This window comes from Triturus cristatus, chromosome 9 (assembly GCF_964204655.1).
Source record: "Triturus cristatus chromosome 9, aTriCri1.1, whole genome shotgun sequence".
In the NCBI taxonomy this organism is placed as follows: domain Eukaryota; kingdom Metazoa; phylum Chordata; class Amphibia; order Caudata; family Salamandridae; genus Triturus; species Triturus cristatus.
In genome coordinates, this window is record NC_140592.1 from 558091245 (window position 1) to 558098677 (window position 7433).

At 44.3% G+C, this 7433-nt stretch overlaps 1 protein-coding gene across 5 annotated transcripts in view; it reads right to left on the bottom strand.

Annotated features, from left to right (window-relative positions):
• Window positions 1-5812, bottom strand: part of FBXO46 (F-box protein 46) — a 166827-nt gene extending 161015 nt beyond the window's left edge. For 2 of the 5 annotated variants that reach the window (XM_085625559.1, XM_085625558.1), the window contains exon 1: window positions 5420-5645. The gene's annotated coding sequence lies outside the window, so the exon portion shown is untranslated. Of the gene's footprint in view, window positions 1-5419 lie in introns of all 5 variants that reach the window. The other 3 variants (XR_014968660.1, XR_014968659.1, XM_085625557.1) reach the window with 3 other exon arrangements.
• Window positions 5813-7433: the final 1621 nt, after the last annotated feature.

The following is a 7433-nucleotide window of genomic DNA, read 5'->3' on the forward strand; positions in this document are numbered from 1 at the left end:
AAGCTATTAGGACCCCAGATCTAGCAGGCACTGTAGACAACCACCTGTGTCATAATTGTGGAGATGACATTGCGGGGCAGGGAGTGGATATTGAACTATGGAAAAGGATGGAAAAGGATGGAAACAATGTTAACTGCTCTTCTGGGGCCCTTATTAGAGAAAATTAGGTCTGTAGACGAAAAATTGTCGCTGTTCTTGACACAGAATAGTATTTTAACTATTGAGGCCAATGGGTGTGCTTCTAACAGCCCTGGGGTACAAGAGGGTCCAAACCTACTAGTTGTACCCACCATAACAGAGGGAAAGGGGGGGGGGGGAACAACGTCAATGAACAGCCTTGGGGCATAAAGGATGGGGCGAGGAGAGTGCCCCCCCCCAGGTCCCCAGGAAGGAAATTCACATAGCACACATATAAACTCCAGAGGTCATAGGCACACAAGGGCAGGGACTGTAGATAACAACACAAATCAACAATTAGCCCCCATTAATACAGGGGGTAGAGCCACCATCACCCAAGACTGAGAAAATGTCAGTTTGCACTGTTCGGGGTATCCCAGACCTGCCGACTCTAGATTTACCAGCTACATCATGCCCATACACAGTGGTCCTGACAGGGGTCCCGGCCCGCACGAGCGATGGAGAAGAATCCCCACTAATAAAGCAGCCCACTGGTTGAGTAGAAACGTAGGATTTAACGTCACCAATCACAGGCAAATTTTAATGGCTAGAGGGTGTCCTGGATCTGCAATTCCAGGAAATTTTTTCCAGGGGACTGCGTGATCGTGAACTTTAGGCACCCTGAGCTTGTACACAACTTACTCACACAGAGTAAGGGGTTTTACCATGACGATGGTGGCTCCAGTATCAAAATGCTCCCCTTGGGCTTCTTTTACAGACATATGATGAACCCGAATAACTGATGAATACAGGGGGCATATGGTGGAACACACGGGGGTGGCCTAACAGTCCCAGTATATAACCGGTACGCACCACTTAACAATGCAAGGGATCTAAATGAAATTGATTGACTGGGCTCGTCGGGGGCAACTAGGGGTGCTCACGGTCTTGAGAGTTTTTTTATCAATACAGACTTGGGAGGGATAGTCAGGGCAAATCTAAATGTGGAAGCTGTAAATCTATCCCATTCAGAGCACTTGGCACCCGGTTCGCAAGAGCATGGTCACCCACTCACAGAACCCCATAGTCCTCAATCCCGCCCTATATTAGACAACCTAGACAGACACATCCAGAGAGATTTTAAGATAATTTCCTGGAACATAGCAGGCTTATCTTCCAAATTCAAAAATGAAGATTGGCTAGTTTATATTACGAATTTTCAAGTCATCTGTCTACAGGAAACATGGGAGGTAGAAAGTAGCACCTTCCGGATTACAAAACCTATTTTGTACCAGCACGTAAGGCAGCATCGGGGAGAGCAAGGGGAGAACTGATTATATATGTCGACCTTAAGTTACAGGGCAGATGGACTGATTTGAGTTGGAACTCAGATTTCATGCTGGGGATTAGGTTTTATAACAAGGGCCACAAGTTGAATTTTATTAATTTTTATAATGCCATTTTACCGGGACAGAGTACTGTAAGAGTGGATGAGCTGGAGAGTAAGTTCGAGCGTATACAGGAGCAAGGGGCGCTGTTGCCTCAGTTGGTTTTAGCCGGTGATTTAAATTGCCATTTGTGCCCAAACCTGAAAGTAAATGAGGGGGGGGGGGGGGGAGATTGGTCATTGTGCACCTTGGAAGAGGGCCTGCATATGGAACACACAAAGGAGGGAAGGGTGCTAGGCAAGCTATTAAACACACATGCCCTCATACATACCATGGACTTGGGGCTAAAGCTGAGAAAGATAAAATGGTATACCCCACATTTAAAGGTAGAGGAAGTGTGTCTTTTATTGATTTTATCTTTGCTTCCAAAACACTCAAAACGGGTCACAGGTTTTAAAATATGTCTAAGTACCTTTAGTGATCACAACCCTCTAGTTATGTCCCTCGTGGAGCTAAATCTCTGCAAGAACCCACCTAGAGTGGGGGGGGGGGGGGTATGTGCTGCTTAAGCTTCTTTACTAAGATTACTTTCTTTTTTAACCCCCTTACCCATCAATCCACACAGTTATTGGCCTGGCAGCCATGGCAAAGTATTTAAAATAACTAAAAAAGCACCCAATTTCTGTTTTTATCCACATTTAAAAATAAATACAGACACGAAAATAAATGGTTTTCTGTCTGGATTTATCTGTAAAAATCTATAAAAACTGAAAACAGGGAGCCCTAGTTATAAATGACCCCTGCTTCCAGGCACATAAACCCAGGGTAGCCGATAATATCCTGCCGGAGTCATGGCATGAGCATTTCTCTGGACTTTATAATCATTGCTTGACTGAGGCCCAGCTGGAAGCTGAAGGGGGGGGGGGCAGTCCATCAGCCAGATAATTTTTTCTCTGGGCGAAATCAAGGCAAGAATTGAAGGCCTGACTCGTAACAAGGCCCCGGGCCCCGATGGGATCCCACCCGATCTTTTCTTGAGCAAAGTAGACCTTTGGGCACCAATCCTGACCAGAGTCATTAATGCAGCAGTAGACATAGGCATGCCAGCATCCTGGTCCACAGCCACAATTGCTCCTATTTTTAAAAAGGGCAACAAGGACAGCCAACTTTGCTATTGTCCTATTTCCTTAATCGATGTGTCAGCGAAAGTTTTATGAAGGACTATCCTCAGCCGGTTAATGGACTGGGCTGAGGATCAACATATTACTGACACCCAATATGGCTGTAGGCCAGGAAAGTCAACCACCGATCAATGTCTCAATCTATATATATTGGTAGCCAAGTACACTATTGCCAGTCATGAAACTGTGTACTTGGCTTTCATGGACTTGACGGCGGCTTTTGAGCGAGTTAATCGTAGGAAATTATGGGCAATTATGGGTGGCCTTGGCGTGGATCCTGGACTTATCAACATTCTAAAAGTCTTGCACCAGAACACCACTGCCACAGTTAGATACAACCAGGAGGAAAGTACCACCGACCCTTTCCCATGTTCACGCGGGGTTAGACAGGGGTGTATCCAGGCCCCATTTCGGTTTACTCTTAATATAAATGGTTTGGATCAGGCACTCAGCACTTTAAAGGTTGACACACCGGCGATTGGCTCAAGAGGGATTCCTTTCCTGCTTTACGCGGATGACGCGGGCCTCCTTGCTCGTACACCCAAAGGGCTTCAGGGTTTGATAGACTGCTTGGTATCCTTTATGGAGAACTTAGACCTGTCCCCCAATTTATCCAAGTCATACATCATGGAGGTGGGGAAAAAAACCGAGCAAAAAATATGATTATTTGATTGGTTCTCACCACCTGGGAAAGGGGCACTCCTTCTCATACCTGGGGATTTTATTTGACGGACATCTAAATTTTAAAGCTCTCCTAGAGGAGAAATGTCGTACATTAGTGAGTTGCTCTGGGTCGATAATGAATTTTGCACGAAGGCTAGGCCGTTGGTCCCCGTAGCAAATCCTGAGATTATACAGCTCTATGTGTTGTGCCAAAATTCTCTACGGAAGCGAGGTATGGGGTTTTATTGACACGCAGCATTTACAAACTGAGGAAAATAAGTATCTTCGGCGCCTACTCAAAGTGCCTCAGAGTACACCTTCACACATCATCCATGAAGAACTTGGCATCAGTAATGTCAGAGATAGGCTGGAAGTCAAACCCCTAATCTGCTGGGCAAAAATCTGGGCAAACACAGAGGCCTCATTTAGCAAGCAGATTATAACAGATTGCCTTGCCCGTGACCGGGGGCTGTACATCCCATGGCTCAAATATGTGAAGGAGACTCTAGAAGGCATAGGATGCGCAGATCTTTTCAATAACCCTACAAAAATATCTGTGCAGGATAAGGCCCTGGTTAAGGACCGGTTCCAGAACCATGTTATATCACTCAGGGAAGATAGGGAGTTGGTCAAGCCGTCAGTTAGAGAACATCTCCTGACTAAATCATGTCTGGGTATTGAGCCTTACCTATCTTACTTCCATAATGCCCATGATAGATTTATAATGACACGTTTTAGGTTTAATCTTTTGCACCACATACTAGCTGACCCGATAGGATATACTTTGTCTCAAGAGTTGAAGGGTTCGTGTGGCTGCGACCATCGGTCTCCACAGGATACCCCTCACTTTGTTTTATTATGTCCTTTTTACTCACAACCTAGGAGTTTGTTTTTAAACAGTATTTTAAGGAAAGCTAAATTCAAAAATGCAAGGGTGGCCCTGTTATTTTTAAAATTGTCCACAGATGCATTAACCCTATTCTATACTGTAAACTTTTTAAGGGCAGCTGTCAGACTCAGAAATACAAGGAGGTATTAGGTGAAAAAAATGTGGTCCGTAACGTTAGCCTGTAAATGGCCCTAAGAGTGAACGTGATGAGAGGAGGGGTTTTCAATTGTGGAGGGTTTGAATTTGTATTATCTTAAGTTGTTTAATTGTTATGTTGTTATATCAAGATGTATTCTACCCGTATTTCCGTGGTCCGTGACGTTAGTCTTTTATTGGCTCTAAATATGAATTTTATGAGAGGGGTTCCTAATTGTGGATGGATTGAACATGTATCATTTTAAGCTGTCGAATCGTTTTGTTTTTATATCACGATGTATTTTTCCTGTACTTTTATGGTATTTTTTTATACCGAATAAAGTATTTTGATTGATTGAAGTACCCAAAAAGAAACCTACGTAGCCCTTTATAAAGTATACGAACAAAAGCACGTGCTGCGATAATAAAAATGCTCAGCAAGTCAGTGCTGACACCTCAGAACAATGGAAGTTCTGATGGCCTCATACATGCAACGTGGGTACTTTAGCGTGAAAAGGAAGTGATTTTTAAGAAACTTCCACACGCGCTTCTAAAAGAAGAAATAGACTTGAGCACATAATTGTTAGGAATTATCCCTTAAGTATGATAGGAGAAAACGTTCGTGTTGATATAACGTAGAGATCGAAAGCCACTGCAGCAGAGACTTAACGGCATTTGCTGCTCAACAGCCCACAATCTGTAATACAGCGGAGCTCCACGTTGCTCAGCTATTGTAATGCCCGCATTGTACAAGGCAACGAAGCAACACCCTTTAAACACAAGCTCATACACCCACCCAAACAATGAACCCGAGAACGTTCACGCACTGGATTTCTTAAACCCACCTAATAAGCTTGGTCCTGGGTCAATTAGGGAAGCTTGTGATGGATGGTGCTTGCTCTTCACCTAGCCACAGATATAACCTCTCAACTAGCGGCCGAGCGATATTAATACAAAGGCCCCAGCCATGCTATACTGAAGCGTTCAACTGTTCATCCTGACAAACAACAAAAACCCATACCACCGAAGAACTCGATTTCACCTACCTGGCGCGAACGGTTGGAGTCTGCCACGGAAACCTATATGCTGTAATAGCATAACGAAGCAAGGGCCCTTGTATTGTAGAGCTCCAGCTCACAGTCTAAGGACTCACATTTGTTGACAGCGACCTGGTCTGGGGGCGCCAATGGCAGGACTGGCTCTGGGGCATGCCCATATATGGAATACAAGCCAGCTACCGGGCCAAGAGGGAGCATTGTAAAGAGAAAGCCTAGAGAGGAAACGAATACGGAAGAGGGAGAGTGTCTAAAGATCTGGCCGATTAAGAAACGAACAGAACGTACACAAACCGCTTAGTCCCTTCCCTATGTTTTTGCCCTTCAGAGTGGCTCCTGGGAACTGCAGGCTACGTTAGTCCCAGAATGTGAGGCTTGTGCCTGTGTTTTTTTCTAACAAAAAATGATAACGGAGGAGCCAGTGCTCCCAGCCGTAAAAGGTAGGCACATATTTGTAAAACCAACAAGCATTTGCAATGCAACAGGTCTTGCATTTAGCGAGTTTGAACTATTGGTATTGTAAATGACAATGCCTTTTATTTATGTTTCAGTTTTTGAATAAATGAAAGCATTGTCATTTACAATGCCGATAGCTTAAACTCACGTAAATGCGAGACCCATTACATTGCAAATGCTTATTCAGCTGGTTTTCCCTGCCACTGTGTGGACCGATATCGCATGTCACACGGTGACACCTCCGTGTGAGTTGGCACCAGGCAGGTATGCTGTGTATAGGTAGGGTGACCAGATTCTCAAAACAAAAAACGGGGACAGGTCATAGACATAGAAGTAGGACTACGGTTTGCAGTAACCATCGACATAAAGGTAGGACTATTTGACAGCTGCCATGGACATAGAAAAAGGACTATAATGACAGCTTCCTCCACAGACCGAGATGAAGCATTACAGACGACAAATCAGAGGTCTTTTATTGGCTGTAACCATTAATTCCATTTAAACAGACTTTGCCTCAACATTTGCTATAGTTGGTGACCACGGCTTTAGTGCTGGTGGCGCCCTGTGCGACAGTGTTTGTTGGCGCCCCCCCAAGACCACCTCCACCACGGATTCTCTCACTAGCACCCTTTAACAGTGACCAAGTCTCCATAACCACACTCTCTCAGATGCATTGAATTAGTTATATAGCGCCACTCATACCAGTGTAGGGTGTCCGAGCACTTCGCATCACACACACATTACACAGAGACAATCAATCATGCATGTGTAATCAGTGTATAGGAAATGTTACATAAGCCAAAGGACTAAAAGTGTAGGGAGTCACATGTCATCCATACTGGTAGGCAGTATAGTTTAAGAGTGCTTTGTGTGGAGAAGCACAAACGCAGAGTCGAAAAAGAAACAGCATAGTTGGGAGTTTTCTTTAATAATAAGAATCGATTTCTAGCCAAATTATCCCTTTTTGCAACATTAATCAATGCTCTAATAATGTATACTTTGCAGTGTGTATGCAGTTCTAGGATGAAAGTTAATAGCTCACTATTCTATATCAGGACTTTAAGTTATAAATTGCAAGTAACAAAAGGATATCTCTTTTGAAAGCAGTAATCTGCTGATCTGTTTACATCATACGCACTCTGTAATCTACTTGGTACAGGTTCTTTGCAGCAGGCATGTTAACCCTCTACACTAACTTCACCGAAGTCAAAACCTCAACTATACAAAATGCTGATCTCTCTCCAGGAAGATTATTAATCACAGGAGTTATCTTGACATTTATGTGAGGCCTGGTAATTGCTGGGGGTAAAGAAACGCTGCAGCAGGTGCTTCAAAAGCATAATAAACTTTAAAACACGGCGCCCCCAGGAAGCCAGCACCCGGTGCGGTGGCACTCGCACCGCCCTAAAGCCGGCCCTGGACACGAAGTACAAACAGGTTACTGTTTCTAAACAAGGATATAAGCAGGTCCTGCAAGTAGGCTTTTACAAAATACAGACATTCAAAGACGCACTGCCATCAGTAGCTGTTGGAGCAGGAGCGCTGCATT